This window comes from Lepisosteus platostomus, chromosome 5, assembly GCF_059453375.1.
Source record: "Lepisosteus platostomus isolate fLepPlt1 chromosome 5, fLepPlt1.hap1, whole genome shotgun sequence".
Lineage (NCBI taxonomy): Eukaryota > Metazoa > Chordata > Actinopteri > Semionotiformes > Lepisosteidae > Lepisosteus > Lepisosteus platostomus.
The window spans coordinates 57,287,152-57,306,261 of NC_142615.1; the positions used below are offsets into that span (position 1 = coordinate 57,287,152).

Genomic DNA, 19,110 nt, shown 5'->3' on the forward strand with positions numbered 1-19,110 from the left:
GGCTTTCTCAGTTTCCGATGTCCATTCCCACTTCTGTCTTTTCCTCGTTAGTTTTCTAAGAGGTTCTGATATGTCTGCATAATTAGGAATACATTTCATCAAAAATCCACAAGTTCCTAAGAATGAGCGCAAAAGTGCAACATTCTCAGGTCTCGGCGCACTGCAAACATGCATAGTTGAATCAAGAGCACTTAAAAGATGCAAAAAGTTTCAAATAAAACAGAATTGAAAGACAGTCGAGTAAGGAGGTAGAAAAAAAGCACTTCCCCGTCTGGGAATTAACCACCGTCGCACGTGTGACTGGATACAAAAATAATAGATTAATTTGTGCCCAGTCTCTTGAAGCTTCAATGCGATTATTTTTCCTTCCTTATTTCTTCATTCCCATGCATTTACTCTGTAGTAGAGGAAACGCGAAAGTGGGAAACTGCAGGCATTCTTCGTGAGTGGTGGATTGTGATCAGTGAGCATCTGGACAAGTCTGTTCCATTACCTTTTCCATTGGGGATGTAGCTCAGTGGTAGAGCGCATGCTTTGTATGGATGAGGTCCCTGGTTCAATCCCTGGCATCTCCAGGTGCTTTATATTCACATTGCAATCTTCTGTTGAGTGAGAACTCTTTGCTCGTGTTCAGAGAGAGCCAGGTTTACACAATTAAATGCAGGCACACTCGACGTGCTGCAGAGTTGCGCTGCTGTTTTAAATGTACCTCATTTAGTTCTGTTAAATCTTAAATTATTTGAACTAATAATTTAGTTCAAATTCAGGAAATCCAGAGATTGCTTCACACTTGTCGTGGCTGTTGCAGAAAACACCTGTTGAATCTCACCCGGGATTTCCTGAGAGATCATTCAGCGAGCGAATCCTCCTTCTGAACTCCGCACTAAACTGAAAGCTTCACGAATTCCTCACTGCGTGTCCTGTACTGTTACAAGTGCTTTCGTGTAGATGTGAAACACTCCATAAACACACTTTGAACTTTTTCCATTTGTTAAGGAAAATGCAAAAGAGCATGACAAGTATTGATCGTATAAAATATCCATGGCACAACTCGAGAAAGTACCGAAGGACTACACATCGACTTTTGATGATTACAAGAGATTCAAGAAACACAATCGTCCGCAGCTGGGTTTGGATCCTGAACTCTAGAGTTAAAAGAACATAAGCAAAGGATATGACCAATAAACTCTCTGAATTGCCTTATAGTTTATGAAATAAAACAATTTCTTAATAAATTCTTACTGTTGATAGACGATTTATTGAATTTTAACAAAATCACAATTACAAACTTTTTCGGTTAAACTTTTATTCACATACTCTAACATAAATAAGTATGTGAATACTTAGTTAGTTTCTTCCGGTGTGTGAGCCAATTTCTCCAACAAATATTTGTTAGTCTGTCGGGCTGTGCAAGGTGTTAAGAAATAGAATTTCGAAAAGACAGGCTCCCTAAGCTTAACATCAAGGCTGTTTTCTCTACAGAAATGCTCTTTAAATTTCAGCACTGTTGCAACTCCCTTTATAAAGGGTGTGCACACGTATACAACCAAGTCATTGAAATATTTTTTTTAATTATTGTTCCAAAAAACGTTCCATTTGTTTTCTTTTTAATGTTGTTGATTAAAAGATTTTATTAAATGAGAAAAAAATCTGAATGTGAAAAAAGGTCAAAATGCTATTGAAAAAAATCAGTAATGTGAGGAAAGATGGATTTTAGGAGCCCCTTACCTCCCCATGTCATGCTGTATTTCTCACTCATTCTACTGGGCGTGGTGCCGTCGCTTCATGATAAAGTCTGTCAGTGGTCATTCCAGACGGGTCAGGTATGACTGCTCTTCGGAACAAGAGACACGTGACTTGCGAGGATCCCGACAGTGTCAACCTTCTTTCAGAGCCTGGATAGCTCAGTCGGTAGAACATCAGACTTTTAATCTGAGGGCCCAGGGTTCAAGTCCCTGTTCGGGCAGTTGTGTCATTCTTAAGTCTATTGTGAATGTCATTCTAAATAGTCTTTTATCTTTCACTCTTCTAGCTGTACTGTGATTATTTTAAATGTCCATTACTTGTATTTACAGTAGTGTATTTAGTGTTTCATTTCACAAACTGAAAATGTTCAAGTAGATCTTGTCACTCTACTCATGTAATCATCTAAATTAAATCACAGTAGAGTACAGAACACGCAGTGAGGAGCTCACACAGTGAGTACTCTTGAATACGACAAGAGGAAAGGCACACTGCAACTCTGCAGAACATCACGTCCGAGTTTACAGTGACAGCAGAGGTTGGAAGCGACGTAGTTTTTTAATACTCGCTCGCTGAACGATCTCTCAAGAAACCTCGGTGGAGATTTAACGGGTGTCTAATAATCACGTTCAAAAAGATGACGATAAGTTTTTTTTTTTTAACTAGGTAGCCTTAATGGCAACACGGTGTGAGTAGATCTTAAAGCAGCTGCAGAGTACCCGTAATGGCAACACAGTGCTTTGAGTTCGGCTTTTCTTATTTCTTCTGCAGAACCAGTGGAATCGGAATATACTGATCCGCATAAGAAGCGCATTCGGTTTCTGATCATTTTTATTGAGCGCTGCTCTAAGTACCACAGGCAAGATGACTGGTGGTCTAAGGCGTTGCGTTCAGGTCGCAGTTAACCCTGGAGACGTTTGTTAAAATCTCACTTCTAATAAAGAGGTCTTTCTCGTTAGAGTAGAAACGATAGAAGCCTTAAGCGGGAAACAAATCACAACATCTCGCATTTCACGTGTTTAATGTTAACTGTCTCAGTGGTTGCCTCGGTGATTGATGGCTCTTCTCCCTCGCAAGGTGACGGCAAACTTCTTCAGAGAGGGAGTCTCCCACGCACGGCTTTTCTTTATCAAGAGCTGAGACAACAGAAACAGACTTCCAACTGACATGAATTACTTCTTGAGCGTTTATGACTGTCTTTAAAAGCTGAGAGCAGGTGAAAAAGTCTTTGGAAATGAGGCAATGACTGCTGACAGTAAACAGAGCTGACGCTCAGCTGCAGACAAGCGCTCCTCGTTAGTACAGTGCTGAGTACCCCCTCTTGTTGCGCTGGAGACTGGGGTACGTTTCTGTGACAGGGCGCTGGTTTAATTTTTTAACAACCTGAGTTCACTTAAAAAAGTATGTACTGTGTACTACGTTTCGGACTAGATAGTGCGGTAGAATATGGAGATCATCTCCAGCTTTGAGCTCAACTGCAACAAGAAGTCATGCTAAATGTAGTATAGTGAGTAGACATCGCCAGACAACAGAACGAGAGAGTAGAAGGCGGGAATATATGGTGTAAGGGCGTGATCTGTGTAGTTAATAAAATAGTTAAAATAATATAAAAACGTCTCTAAATTTAGATACACAACATTTATGGCGACGAGAGATGAGTGCTTGACGGACTCAAAGCGAGCAGAACACTGCAGATTTTAGTATCAGGGCTCCCGTGCAGCGGATTTTCGCCAACCTCCCTGGAGAAAAAGGTACACATTAACAGACTGTAGCTGCCTTAGACGCTTACTTTACACCGCGGAGAAAAGTGGTTTTGGAACGGCATAAATTTAGGCAGAGAACTTAGTCTCAGGACGAATCTGTTGATGCTTTTGTGACTGCACTAAGAGAACTGGCTAAATCTTGTGACTTTGGAGTATTGGAAACTGACATGTTAAGAGATCAACTTGTGGAAAAATGTGCACCTAAGAGACTATAAATTGCTGCAGGAGGAAGGACTGACTTTAGAAAGAGCTCTTACAGTCGCTAGAATTCATGAAGCAGCTCAAGCAGAATCAAGAATGCTTTCTGACCACAGTGACAAAGTGACACTGAACGGGGCGCTCGCTCAAAATTTACAAACAAAAGCCGAGCAGCAGGACGCAGTCATGCTAGAGAAATAGAAGAACAGGGGACGGCTGGCATTACATGTTACAGGTGCGGACTAACAACGCACAAAGCAGATGAATGCGGAGCGTGAACAGCAAAATGTCTACACTGCAAGAAAACAGGACATTGTGCACAAGTCTGCAGAACATCACGTCCGAGTTTAAGGACAAGTATCCCTTTTATTGTTGTTGCTGCCTCCAGTTTACATTTGGCGATGTAAACCAGATTCAGAAAAAAATAATTTGAACAACCTTATTCCCATGCTTACTCGAAGGCGCGGTGGCCAAGTGGTAAGGCGTCGGTCTCGTAAACCGAAGAGCGTGGGTTCAAACCCCACCCGTGCCTGTTTCATTTGTCACCGCTTTCCTTCAGTTTCAAAGTCTTAAAAAACTCGCAATGTAGGGATCTCAATAGTAAGAGAACATAACTGTCGCCAGTGATTAGTATTCTTGCATATCCTGCCTTGTTTTTTAGTCAACAAAGCTTATCTCTCTTCACACCCATCTTCCGAATGATTGCCTCAGCATTGGGAAGGAACGTGCGCTTGGTACAGCCCCCGACTCCACGGTCTGATCACAAACAGATCGGGTGAGCTGTCAGTCCAGGTTGGAAGTTACGTTCGTAAGCACTTAAAATCTGATTTAGGAACGAGAAGACCATGCTTTTTTATACGAGTAAACGAGAAAATAATATACTGCCTGCAAGACTATGTCAAGTTCAAGTTCAAGTCCAAGTTTATTGTCATTATACTCATACACAGGTATATGGTATAACGAAATGCTATTTAGCTAGCTCTCGGACATAAGTAGTACAAAGAAAAAAACACAGCAACAATACAATTATATAACATATATAATTATATGTGTTTCACTCTCCAAATAGAGGCACGGGTTCAAATCCCACTTCCGACAGTCAGGCGTTTTACCCTGTCTTTTTTTACCTGCCTTTACACTGTTTCAGTCTTATTGTGCTCACTGACAATCACAGTACGAGGAAAACGGAGAAACTGCTTAGCAAAAACACGGACAGAAAAAAGCTTCGTAAACACGTGAATGTGGTTAGCAGCAGTAAGGTATGTATTCAAACGTTTAAGGCAGATTTATAACAGCAGCAGAAGAAAGGTGCAGCCTTTGTGAGAATTCGCAGGTTTTTATGCTGCTTGAACTTCTTTCAAGCCTATGAAGTGACCCCCGTTTTATTTTCATTTTCAAACTTCAGAACCGAATAACAAAAAGGTTTCATGTGTGACAGCATTCCGTTGCAAATACCGGTTCCACGATGTATTCAGCGACGGGAATTAAATATTTTAGTGCTGGCTCAAATGCGAGGAGTTTCAGAAAAACCCGGAAAAGCAACGCTTGCAGTAAATGACAAATTTAAAGCGTGTAGTCAGCATGAACAGAACAATGCAATGCTCTGTAAAAACGATCTGGAGCCGCAATTACTCTTTTATCTCGGGCAGTTCATTCCGATACGATGTTTCCGCAGAATAAATGAAATGCCGAACTCCAAACATGTTGTTGCCATTATTGTTACTCCTGCTGCTGTAGTTTTAAGCTTTAATCAGTGGGTATGTAATGTTGTAAAGGGGCTGGACTACTTTGTTCAGTCCAAATTCCATTATGTGAATTTATGCTTTTTTAATATAAGCATTAATAATACAACGCGTGCTCAAAAACCGTTACTTATTAGCTTAAGAAGCGGCAGTGTTTTGACAAAGTGTGGTATTCGAACAGAAAATGCTGAAGTGTTTAATACTTGCTTGTGAGCAGATCTCCCTCGATTTAGACAAACTCTTGTTCGGCCGATGATTTCATATCAAAATCTGAATCAAGTGGAAAGAAAGCTGAATTACGCTGGGTACTGGGTATCACTGTTACGCCATCAGGTCATGCTAGGAGGATTGGGGGATTGAACCCACAGTTCTGAGATTAAGAGATTCTTGCTCTATGGACTGCGCCTATATAACTCTTGTGCTCCAGCAGTAATGTTTCTGGGTGTGGATGAACATGACATAATAGGTTGACAGCAGGAACACGTGGCCCACAGGCAGTGACAGTATCGCTATCACATTTGGCTGCAGTATATTGTGTTGAGAGCAGCAATAACGTTCCTGCAGAGATGGGAGTGCCTTTAATACAGCTCTTTTAATCGGACAGAGTAACAGGAACTGACCTAAAGTTTCGGCTGTGGATCCATCTCCACATGGGGGAAAGAGACAGTAAAATTGGATGAAGAAACAGAAAGATTTGTGCTCGCTGCAAAGTAGGAAAGAGGTGGTCAGACACATAAAACAGCTTGGTGATAATTTGCAGCGACAGTTTTATGTTATTTAGTACACGATTTCTCTTCATGTTCCTTAAGATGTGTAATTTGTATGTTGGTTGTATGAGAACATGTTCTTCTAAAGTCCTGTCAATTGACAGAGGAGAGCTAGCTGGTGCAGTCGAACAAATCCGTGTCATATTTTTAAAATAGTTTAGCTAATGAGCAACGAGAGTATAAATGAATTCTCCCACCCTCCATTCGAAGATAAAACTCCATGTGCGAGTCTAAGTTTCCTTGAAGCTACTGATGTTCGTCATTATTGGACATTCCCGGTGATATTGATTAAGGAGCTCAATTTTTACTTGTTGTAGTTCAACATGTGCAAAACATTCGTATCCCCTGCAAATATCGGCAAGGTCAGTGATATTCTCAACAATTTGTGCCATTGCAATTCGTGCAATTCATGCCATACTTTTTCGAAATGTATTCTGACATGCCAGGATCATATTTAAAAAACTGGTGCCTTAAAATTTCTTGGACTTCAGGATTTTGATAGTCTGTTACATTGTCTTTCACACGTCGGTGTCAGAACTGTGAGACATTTTCATAATCGGGGGGAAGGCCATAGCAATAAGCAGAAAGTGCATTCACCTTTTCTCAGTGTAAATCCGTGTTGTGGTGAGTTTTTAAAATTGGTTTGCGATTTTCTGAAATATATTCCATACAAAAATATAATTTGGACAGTCGCTATTTATTTGGATATTCCCTTTCAGTGAAGATGTCTGCAGTATTCCAGCCGGATTAGTACTGATCGAAGAGAGCCATCTACAGGCGAAAGGCGACATAACATCACAGCAGCACCATTTAAGGTGGAACGAAAAACACGCATAAGAAGCTGGCGAATAAGAAGCCAACTTAAGCCTCGTAGCAGACCCTGGGAGGCACGCTCAAAATAATCATCTTTCCCAGTACTTCAGAGTCATATTTAGATCGCTTTACTGCAATTTTATTTGACTGATGGGAGATGTGAAGCCATCGAACCTGTACTGCGCTTTCACATTGAAATTGAAGCCATTTCTCATGCTTTCTCTCAGTGTCCGGGCTGCAATTGCGTGTAAAGGAGGCGACTTGAAAATGAAACGTGTAATCACCTTACAGAGGGTCTTCACGACGGGGTGCGTCAGCTAGTTCTCCATTATTGTCAGTTTACTGGACTTCTGAAGAAACCTATCTACAACGAAGATACAAACTGCACAGTTTAAGGCACATGAAGAGAAATCTGTTTGCTGATTGACTCAAAACATGTCGATACAAATAATCTGCCAGGCTGATTTACTTGTCCGACCACCTCCCTCCGTCCCCCTTTGCTGTTAGCACAATTCTTTCAGTTTCTTTTCTTGTATTTTCTTTGCTATTTTATTGTTCCTTTTCCCCAGGTGGAGATGGATCCACAACCGAAACCGTTTTCACCCTGTGTTTCTGCACCGTCAGTCTGTATGAAGAACAGAAGTTGCACAGCTCCAGTGGCGCAATCGGTCAGTGCGCGGTACTTATACAGCAGTGCACAGCAGAGTCATGCCGAGGTTGTGAGTTCAAGCCTCACCTGGAGCAGTGTCTTTCTCTACTGAGCGCAACTGTCGAGTTTAGATACTCTTTGGTATTTGATGGAGATAAATTAACATCAAACGAACAAGTAACGATTTATTTCGAGTCACAATCAAAGAAGGCTCCACAGCTGAAACGTTGTGTTTACCTCTATTTTCAGCATGGAATAAACCTATACTTTTCCATTTGCAGCCCACGCATGCTGTGATGCAGCTCCCTACTTAAATTACTATCAGCTGTATACCTCCAGTTGACCTGTACACAAATATATGAGAGGGGTCTACTGAGACGAGAGGAGCACTGAAGACTTGATAAAGCTCTCGCATTAGATTATGTGTTTATGTTGTTCCCCAGATTTGTTTTAATGTTCTTTTTCTTTTGAAGTTGTTGTGTTTGGTTGTTTTTTTATAGTTGCTAGACAACTACAGGGATTTACCTAGGTTCCCGTAAGACTTCTCGTTTTGTGTTTGTTGTGTTTTCGGGTTACAACAATTTTTTTTTTCTATTGATAGGACCCCACGCATTACTGTGGGACTAGTTAACTTTAGTTCATACATTGTACCTGAAATTACCACATAAACTACTACTGTACTCTGTTTTCCTTTTTTTTTAAAAAAAAGGCAAACCTAATGTTTGTTTCTCCTTGCTTCTGATTGGTAGCTACAACGGGTCAGTTGCAACAAACTGGCTGCTGAAATTTGTCAGCAGCTCTGTAGCAAACCTGTTCTCAATTGCAACAAACCTAAAATAACAGCTGCTCCCCATTAGATGTTACTAAAGTAGGAGACTAAGCAGACGAAGTGGAACAATAGATTACATTGGAACTGTCCTGAATGTAGTGGAAATAATATCGTCATTAAGTAATGAACAATTGCTTTCCAGACACTACAATTATTCACAAGGAATTTTATCAATACATATTTTATTAATAAAAGTGTAATATCTTAATAATGAAGTTTAATGTTATCTATATTAGTAGCTGTATTACAGGTAATGCATGCACAGACTTTATTATACTATAATGAATTTTCAGGTATCCCGGGGAGAGAACTGAAATGAAGGAAATACATATTTAAAAGGGGTGTAAGTCTTAAATGTGTTCGTTCACATAGGGGTGTTAATTGAATAGATTTGTTGTAATATTATTTGACTCTACACTTCTGTTTCTCAGGAGACAGCATTAATATCGGGGATTTGCGGATACAGATAATAAGTTGTACTATACAGGCAAATGTATGGTTACCTTAATGAAAAAATCTCTTATCATTAACCTTTTCAACATTATTATTTAAGACAGTCTTTCAGAACAGTATTCTCGTATTAGTGGCTATAGTCTAATGATAACGGTGGTGAAACAGGTGAAATGTGCGGAAAGAATTGGAGATGGAACAGGAAACTCATCCAGTCGATAGAAAGCTTGGGTAGGACTGCACAAACACGATGCCAGTGCTTAGTAGCGTCATTTAAAAAAATACGTGGTTTAACAATATCAACTGCTCTTCTGTGAGCTCAGCTCCACTACTAGTAATACATTGCCCAAATTTTCAAATTAGATACATGTGTTTTCTACATGTATGTAATTGGTACTTTTTTTGTTTTAACTGATTTAAAATATAATCTTTATAAAACAGACAAAGGGTTTATGTGTCGCGCATGAAATTCACACACAAGTAAGGAAAGATATCGCGCTTAGGAAGAAATCCAGAGTGCAGACGCCGGCGATTGAAAACAACCACATACAGCCTGTATGTGCTCTACCACTGAACTAAACTTCTGACAACTACTGTATCTTTATCTGCAGCACTTTCTTTTAGGAAGAGTGAGGAGTCTACAAGCCTAGAAAATAAGACAACTAAGTGAAAGATAAATTTTCACTTTTTGATTAAAGAACATAAAAAACACCTTTCTTCCAGCCAGATTCAAACCAGAGAGCAAAGAGTTCCCAGCTGTTTCCACTATATTCCTCCGCTCTTACAACTGAGTTATCGAAAACACAGGAAGCCCACCTTTTGTCTTACATAAAGCACAATGTAGTGCAGTGGTCCTATTTATTTAAATCCCAGTTCGAAATCAAATCTCATTCCCATAGTCCTGTTTAGTTTGAATTTAAGCAGTTGTAGCAGCAATACTTTGTAATAAGACAGAATTAAGCGTTGCTGTGCTTTCCTAAATGAGGCCCCATCTCACTCTCCATCTCTGTGGTGCAGCCACAGAGAAAGTATTCATGCAGGCTGATTTAAGATATTTTCTTTTGATAAGGGACAGCTCCCAAACAGGGATGCATTTAGCTAAGCCTGGCTATCATGATCAATGGTATCCATTGGCGCCTATCTGTCTAGGGAGTGCCAAATGGACATCTGGACTGCATTCCTAAGTGTCAGGAGTAAGTGACTCGTATCTCACCTTGATCAACCAATCAGGGATTTGCAGGGCGTGGTAACACCACGTGGGTCTCCAATGCCCGCCAAAATCTCAACCAATCAGCACACATCTGTGTCTTGGTTAAAAAGGGAGCGCAAGCTCAGATCGGGGCTCTCCTTGGCCATTTTCGCGCATCCTCAGAGACAATCACATGATAACTGCTGTTGTCTGCACTGGGACTTGGACTTTGTTCTAAGCGCGAGGCCGAGGATCCCATAAGTACTCAGAATTCTACCAACGTGAATGCTCCGCTTGATCAACGGCAGCCTACAGTTGGACCCTCGTCGACAACCTGAATAGCTTATTCAGTAGCAGCGCTGGTCCGGGAACGAACCAGCTTCTTCCCTGGCAAAAGAGTGACTTGTGCGGACTCGCGGTCACACTCTGTGCATAGATACTTTCTACTAGCCAGCTGGACTGCTGGTAGATCCCCTCGGAGCAACGACTGCCCTGCGCGTCGCAGTTAGATTCCTCCGCCCGTCCAACTCCGAGCTGCACCTCTACTGGTTGGCCGGTAGCCAGAGGACGCCGGGACAACGCCCATTGGACAACCACTGGAACCAAGGCTGCAACAGAGCCTGTCAGCTGGTTTGGTGTTCGTGCCGGGAAATTCCAAATCCATACACAGTGGATAAGTAAACCCCATGTCCTACATTGCGTCTCGAGAATTCAATTGTACCTCAACACAAGTTGTTATCAATTTAATTCACGAGTATTGCATTTACTTCCGAGTTTAGAGTAACAGTGGGTAATAACGCTGATTAGCGATTTGGTAACCGAACGATATATATTGACATATATTCTCTGTTGTGTATCTCTTTGTGTTTGCATCTCTTCGAGATTATATACCTTGTATATTGATAATCCTCACAGTAAGGTCTGCCGCTTGTATCCAGGCAGACTGGTATATGTTTGGTGCACAATTTATATTAATAACTGTATCTCGTGTATTGAACATGTGTGTGTGCGTTGTTAGTTGTTCTGACGATTGATTTTCTAAAAACCACAGCGAACCACCTCGTGATTACTGCTACATGAATAATTGTCTCAGTAAACCCATCAAACCTGTACACAGCTAAGGAAGAGTAGCTCGGAAAATACCCAACTCAACAAGCGAGCGCATTGGTTGCTCTTGCTCTTAATGCAAGGAGCTGTTTTTTATTTCACATTCATCATTATTATCCAGAAACAGCTGCACAACTGGTCGCATTTGTGATTATGTCACTTCTCTGCAAAACTGGAAACTACTGTAGGTTTATGTAGCGCCAATACATTTAGCTGCTACTCCTGCTGCTACTCCTTCGTCCTGTTTTAAAAAAAAACATAAACAATTTTCTAACAAACAACTCATGAATTATTGCCAGGATCTATATTTAGCGTTCGGTAGTGATAACACTGCTGATATTGATTGAGTAGAAATCTATGATGTATTGACAGCTTTATCTGAAGCGAGAAGTCCTAGAACGCCATCTATGAAATTTAAGGATTCATACCAAGAAATGCCTTTTGTTTCCCACCCCAACTGCTGCTTTTGCATTACACATTATGTGAACATTACCAGTTTTGGTAGCTTCTGGGCACGATTTTCCTAAACTGAAACTTATTACAAAATTCTTTAAGATGAACCATGTCCAAAATTGTAAATCAGGACTAATTTTAATATCAAATGAAATTACTACAGAGGAAAAGGCTTAACTGAAATATGAATAAGACTATGCAAGCCTGAAAAATAGAACAATTCAATTTATAGAACTTATTTTTTTATTTTTTGAGAGATGGGCTCACACACCGGAAGACACTAACGTTTCTCTTCGTTAGAGTATGTGAATAACAGTTTAACCCCATTTGTTTGTAATTGTGATTCTGTTAAAATTAAAAAAGCATCTATCAATAGTAAGAAATTATCAAGAAAGTAAGAAATTGTCTTATTTCATAAACTGTAAGACATGAAGACATTTACAGGTTATATCCTTTGCTTTGTCTTTTAACGCAAGCGGTCAGGATCCAAGCCCATGTTCGGACGGTTGTGTTTCTCTTGTAATCATCAAATGTCATTGTTTTGTCCTTCAGTTCTTTCTCGAGTTGTACCATGGATATTTTATACCATCAATACTTTTCATGCTCTTTTGCATTTTCCTTCACATACGGAAAAAAAACTCAAGGTGTTCTTGTCACTGTGCTACACAGTACAGGACACGCAGTGAGTAATTCGCGCAGCTTTCAGAGGAATCCAGAGGGAGGACTCTTAATGCAAGGAGCTGGTTTTTTTTTCGCATGAATCATTATTAACCAGAAACAGCTGCACAACTGGTTGCATTTGTGATTATGTCACTTCTCTGCTTCAGCAAGGTCAATAAAAGACACTGAAAGTAGTAGAGAAAAACTGAATTAAAATCATATTAGCAATTCTGAGCGATATCTGCATACAGGCAATCCAATAAGAACGTTGAAATCTTTGAATGTCATCTCTCTATATATTGCGCTGCTTTTTACTTGGAGTAAAACTATTGGATTGAAGGGTTAAAATGTATTGTTGTTATTTGGAGAAATCAATGAACTCGTGATTTTATATGTTTTAAAAGACGGTCATGCGCACAGAAAAAAGACAGTGCTGATTATTTTTCTGGAGACGGAGCACTGATGACCTATCCGAGCCAATTGATAAAGCCCACCCAGTGGATACTCTAGCAGAACGTGGAAGAACGTTCACCATTGTAACCAAGGCAACCACAGGAACAACATCAAGAAGCACAATCAATTCCCCATTTAAATCTTTCGTGTAAGGTATGCCATGTGAAAGCATGAAGTAAATCCCCTGATCTCTTTTGAACATGGACAAGGTATTTCTGATGGAGCGCAATGAGCAAAGATTTAATAAGCTACTCCTGCCGATGATTCAGCTTAAAGAAGTAAAAGCTTCACAAACAAAAGCAGCTTGCTACCACAGCCAATATTAAATGTACTTGGTGGCACATTACCATTTGCACTGGCTCAAAAGTGGTCTCGGCAGACGTTGTTCCCTACGTAAAGCTGAAAGCGCCAAAGAGCATTTCCATTGAGAAAAAAAATCTTTCTTGATGTTAAACATAGAGAGCCTGCCTTTTAGAAGTTCTCCCTCTAAACACCTTGTGCAGCCTCCCGACAGACTAACAAAAAGCACCTTTTCACCAACTCAATTTATAATACGCCCCTCAAAACTCACAACCGAATAACAATCCATCCGTATATTTGATTTCCAAGATCCATTCAAGGCAACTTGGGTCTTCGCAAGCAAATAATTTCAGGGAAGAAACTCAGTTTAGTCAACTACTGGTGCATTCAGCACATCACTTGCTTTCGCTTGTCAGGGTGGCCGAGTGGTCTAAGGCACCAGACTCAAGGACATGTGTCTTTCCAGCTGGCTTGGGTGTTCTGGTCTCCCAATGGAGGTGTGGGTTCAAATCCCACTCCTGACAGCTTCTGTTTTTACCTCTCTTGAATTGTTCCAGTGCTAGCTGACAGTGAATGACTGAAATATAAAAGCAGCAGAAGAAAGCAAGCAACTCAGTGCAATTTGTGAGTATTCTGCACTGTTAAAATGCACAGGTTTTCATACTTTTTGGAATTCGTAGCTCAAGAAGTGACTCCTGTTTCATTTTCTATTCACCAACTCGATTTGCATTCCGCCCCTCACACCTCACAACAGAATAACAAACGGCTTCATGTGCCACAGCATTCCCCTGTAGATTCGGTTTGCACTATGAATTAGGTGACCCCGAATGAAATATTTTAGTGTTGGCTCAAATGTGAGGAATTTCATGAACCCTCAAAAAGGAACACTTGCAGAAAATGCCAGCAATTCAAAGCGTGTAGGCACCATGAACAGACCAATTCTGCAATTTCTTTTATCACTGGCGGTGCTTTTCGATGGCTCTGCATTAGAAATGAGAAGTGCTGAACTCTAAACACGTTCTTGCCATAACTTCTACTACTGCTGCTACTTCTTCGTCCTCGAAAAAAGAAAAGACAGGCATGTTTTAAATCTCAAAATGATCTTCTGGATCCACAAGAAACATGTAAATCTGATTGATTCCGCAGTATTTTGGATGTACTGTCTTTTAACTTCCATCGAAGAGAGATTTCATCAGTTGCATGAAATTGAAACTTTCGACTTTTTGTCTGGTATTGAAAATATGTTAAAAAAAAAAACATAAACAATTTTCTAACGAACAACTCATGAATTATTGCCAGGATCTATATTTAGCGTTTGGTAGTGATAACACTGCAGATATTGATTGAGTAGAAATTTATGATGTATTAACAGCTTTATCTGAAGCGAGAAGTCCTAGAACGCCATCTATGAAATTTAAGGATTCATACCAAGAAATGCCTTTTGTTTCCCACCCCAACTGCTGCTTTGGCATTACACATTATGTGAACATTACCAGTTTTGGTAGCTTCTGGTCACGATTTTTCTAAATTGAAACTTATTACAAAATTCTTGTAAATCAGGACTAATTTTAATATCAAATGAAATTACTACAGAAGAAAAGGCTTAACTGAAATATGAATAAGACTATGCAAGCCTAAAAAGTAGAACAATTCAATTTCTATAACTTATTTTTAATTTTTTTAGAAATTGGCTCACACACTGGAAGAGACTAACGTTTCTCTTTGTTAGAGTATGTGAATAACAGTTTAACCCCAAATGTTTGTAGTTGTGATTCTGTTAAAATTCAATAAATCGTCTATCAACAGTAAGAAATTATAAAGAAAGAAAAAAAATGTTTTATTACATAAACTATAAGACAATGAAGAGAGTTTACTTCGCTTTTTTTCTTTTGACTTATGCGTTCAGGATCCGAACCCATCTGTGGACGGTTGTGTTTCTTGAATCTCTTGTAATCATCAAAAGTCGTTGTTTTGTGCTTCAGTTTTTTCTCGAGTTGTACCATGGATATTTTATATGATCAATACTTTACATGCTCTTTTGCATTTTTCTTCACATACAGAAAAAGTTCAAGTTGTTCATATCACTGTGCTGCACATTTACGCTGGACCACCTGTAACAGTAGAGGACACGCAGTGAGGAATTCGTGCAGCTTTCAGCTCAGTGCGGAGTCCAGAGGGAGGGCTCGCTCGCTGAATGATCTCTCAGGAAATCCCGGGTGAGATTCAAAAGGTAAACCTGGCTCTCTATGAACACGAGCAAAGAGTTCTCACTCAACAGAAGATTGCGATGTGAGTACAGTAATATAAAACACCTGAAGATGCCAGGGATTGAACCCCGGACCTGTGGAGCAGTAAGTGACTTGTAACGCTGACATAAGAAATACTTACATAAAGTGCTTTTACTGACCATATTACAAATCACAGGAAGTAAGGTCTTAAAACATTGGGCAGTAGTGGGATTTAAACCCACGCCCCTGAGAGAGTGGAGCCTAAAATCCAGCATATTAGACAATTCAGCCACACTACCTCTGGCCCCTTCTCCTTTCCTCTCGTTGCTGAGTATAGGTGCCTTCATGCAATTGAGCCAGTTTTGAATCCCAGCCAATACATCTCCAAATCTTTTCAAATGAATCTGTGATCTTGTAGCACATCCTCTGAAACAAGCAATCGAAATTGGAAACGTCTTTTCAACACTGAAAAGCTCAATTAGGACGAAGCAGTTGTACACAGGACAGCAGTACCGTATATGTTCTTGATTGATTCAGACTCGTTCTCAGTGGTTCGTGCTCACCAAATAACTTAAAAGCTGAGGAAGAACGCTACGAAAAATACTAATCAAAATACAAAATAATAATCATTATTAACCAGAAACAGCAGAAAAACTGGTCACATCTGTGATTATGTAGCTTCTCTGCTTCAGCAAGGTCAATAAAGGACTCTCTGAAAGTAGTAAAACACTGAAGAACTGCAAAACTGAATTCAAAATCATATTAGGAATTCTGAGTGATGCCTGCTGACATGCAATCCAATACGGATGTTGTCTTTAAATAAGAATTCTCTATGTTTCCCTGCCTTTTCCCTGGAGTGAAACTATTGGATTGAAGGAATTCTTATCACAGGTTTACAAGGTGCCGTTGATATTTGGATAAATCTATGAACTCGTGATTTTTATATACTTTAAATATCGGCCATATGCACAGAATAAAATGACAGTACTAATGATTTTTCCTGAGACGAAGCACAGCTTATCTTTCCAAGACAGCTGATAAAGGCAAGCCAGTGGATACTCTAGCAGAACATGGAAAAACGTTCAGCTTTGTAACCAACAAATTCCCCATTTAGATCTGACATGTGAGGTATGCTTTATGATTGCTTGAAGTGAAACCCACAATCTCTTTGGAACTTAGACAAGTTATTTCTGATGGAGCGCTATGCGGAAAGACTTAATCAGCTCTACCCCTGAGGATGACTCGACTTGAAAATGCAGAACATTAACGTTTCACAGATAAAAGGAGCACAACCGACATTAAAATTGAGGGCGCATTGTGATTTGCACTGACTCAAAAGTGATCTTGGTAGACAAACTTCCCTGCTGAAGGTGGAAAAAAGAATTTGTGTTGAGAAGAAGAAACACTTTTTTCTCCCTGCTTTGATGTTAAGCTGATAAAGTAGCTTTTAACACATTGCTCCACTTGGTGGTTGTAACACAAAAACTCTTAGCAGCAGTGGGATTCAAACACACACCTCCAACAAGACTGGAGCCTTAATCCAGCACCTTAGACCACTCAGCCACACTAACCACTGTGTCCTGTCTCTTTGTCTCATTACTTGCCCGGAGGAAGCCGGGTGGCTTTTGCTCTTGTCCGACAGTGGCGTTATGACTATGGAACCGACTGCACCTGCTTTTTCTGAGATGCTTCCCCTCTCATGGTGAGATCTCGAATTCTTAAACACCTCTGGATAAAGTTCTTCTGTGGAGCAGGCTACAGACCTCTGCGTACAGCACCCTTGATGTTGTTTTATTTCTATAGCAGCACCCATCCGGAGTTTGTTTTTGTTTTACTTTTTATTTGAACAACAAAATAGATTCAATATAAACAAGAGCACATATAACGTATTAATAGACTCGTGAGGGGCACATAAATAATACAATCAGACTTTATGGAAAAAAAAGTTAAACAAAGTAAATAAAAACAAGGTCCACACAGCTTTCATGTTCCTACATTTCGAAAGAGTCTGTAAATATCCATTTACGTCTATTTAGAACTATTCAAACGTAGAACTCTTTGCTGATTTAGGTGGTATATTTCCTCAATTACAGGACAGCACAAACAGTTCTTAATGCAGAAATGGAAGCCTGTCTAAATTTTCCTTTCTGTTAAAGACATTTCGGGAAGCACTTTTTTTGGGACACTGATTTTTCTCCTTTGGGGAGCTAAAGAAGACTATAGGGTGTGGCACAGTGGTAGTGTAGTTGATTCTAGCTCAGAAAGTTGCGCGTTCAAATTAGGTTGGGGTCAGCTAAGAGTTTTTCACCATCTGCTGGTGCTGAACCCAGACTTCTCACCATGTAGTTGAGTTCTTCTCAATATCTCAGCATCTCCAAAACATCATGTCCAACTTTAGAGACAGCTACATCAGACAATGAAAGTTTGAGACCATTTTATTATTACAGGTTCTAGCAAACCTGAAAGCTAAGGCGTTTCAGGTCACTTTTTTAATTAAAAAAGTGTCTGAAGCCTCTAAATAAAATGAGGCTTTTTTAATTGTGTATGAAATTCACTCCCATGGGCTCTGAAAGGGGAAATATACTGTTGGGATCCTCGCAAGTGAGGTGTCTCTTCTTGTGGTGAAGCACAGTCATACCTGACTTGTCCGGAATGACCCAAGACAGACTTTATCCAGAAGCGACGGCACCACTCCAAGTAGAATGAGAGAGAAACACAGCACGACACGGGTAGTCAAGAGGCTCCCACAATTCACCTTTCCTCACATTACTGATTTCTTCACTAACATTTTGACCGTTTTACAATCACAATGACCGTTTCACATTAAATAAGTTTTTAAACCATCAATAAACCATCAGTTTGCCAACGATAAGCTCCGGCAGTGCTCCTCTCTAAAGCAGCTTGTTTGGATCGGTTATGTGGGACGGCATTTCGATACTAAGATCATTTGCAGTGCACTCAAAAAACATAGATGAAGAAGGTGTCACAGTAAGGTGAACCCAAGGGCGAGGGATGTTCCTGCTTCGTGTACATCTACACCACCTAGCAATACAAACGGGGTGCTAGGGCCCCTCTACCACAGGCTCTGTTTGTCTCCCAGAATCACCAATGCACACACAGACCAGCGACAAGCATTTGTATTGTATAAGTGCCCTTTTTATTTTCCAACTACATTCACATTCACTGTCACCCAAAAACACAACGAAAACAGAATTCACAGCAGCAAAAGGTCCTTCCCAGGGTCAAAATGAATACAGAGGGGCAGCAGTCTTTCCTGTAAAATACTGAAGAGAGGTTACTCGATCGTCTCTACTTAGTACCTGTAGTCTCTGATGGCCCACTTTGAGGAGAGGGGTATCGCCCAGTCCTATTTCCCCAGTCTCTGTTCAGGTAACAATAGAAATCCTCTGCGACTATATTACATTCCTTTCAGTTTGAATCAGCTAACTGTGCCAGTTTCCTTGTTCCTCACCTTCAGGTGTTAAAAGTCTCTGTACAGTACCTCTGTTCCAATGCCAATGTCTTTCGTTGTCGTCAGTTACTGAACCAGTAGATCCTTGCCTCCAGGTATTAGAAGTCTCTGCAGAGTTCCTCCGGGGTCTTGCACTCTGCAGCGGGGTCTTGCACCCTGCAGCTTCCTTGTGCTGCCTGTGTCGTCTCCAGGATCCAGTGGGAATCGGGAGCCCCCTCTGTTCTGTCTCAGGTCTTTTTTATCCCTCTCCTTAGCCAATCCCTTTCAGGGGGGTTTCCACTGTCCCTGTCAGAA

General features: G+C 40.4%; 5 non-coding genes across 5 annotated transcripts; all 5 read left to right on the plus strand.

Annotated features, from left to right (window-relative positions):
* The first annotated feature begins 503 nt into the window (after positions 1-503).
* Positions 504-575, plus strand: trnat-ugu (transfer RNA threonine (anticodon UGU)). Its single transcript has one exon. It is a non-coding gene; the product is annotated as a tRNA-Thr (tRNA).
* A 1,318-nt stretch (positions 576-1,893) lies between these two features.
* Positions 1,894-1,966, plus strand: trnak-uuu (transfer RNA lysine (anticodon UUU)). Its single transcript has one exon. It is a non-coding gene; the product is annotated as a tRNA-Lys (tRNA).
* A 2,198-nt stretch (positions 1,967-4,164) lies between these two features.
* On the plus strand, positions 4,165-4,236 carry trnat-cgu (transfer RNA threonine (anticodon CGU)). Its single transcript has one exon. It is a non-coding gene; the product is annotated as a tRNA-Thr (tRNA).
* Positions 4,237-7,676: 3,440 nt separating this feature from the next.
* trnai-uau (transfer RNA isoleucine (anticodon UAU)) lies at positions 7,677-7,770 on the plus strand. The gene is made up of 2 exons: positions 7,677-7,714; positions 7,735-7,770. It is a non-coding gene; the product is annotated as a tRNA-Ile (tRNA).
* A 5,757-nt stretch (positions 7,771-13,527) lies between these two features.
* On the plus strand, positions 13,528-13,640 carry trnal-caa (transfer RNA leucine (anticodon CAA)). Its single transcript has 2 exons — positions 13,528-13,565; positions 13,595-13,640. It is a non-coding gene; the product is annotated as a tRNA-Leu (tRNA).
* Positions 13,641-19,110: the final 5,470 nt, after the last annotated feature.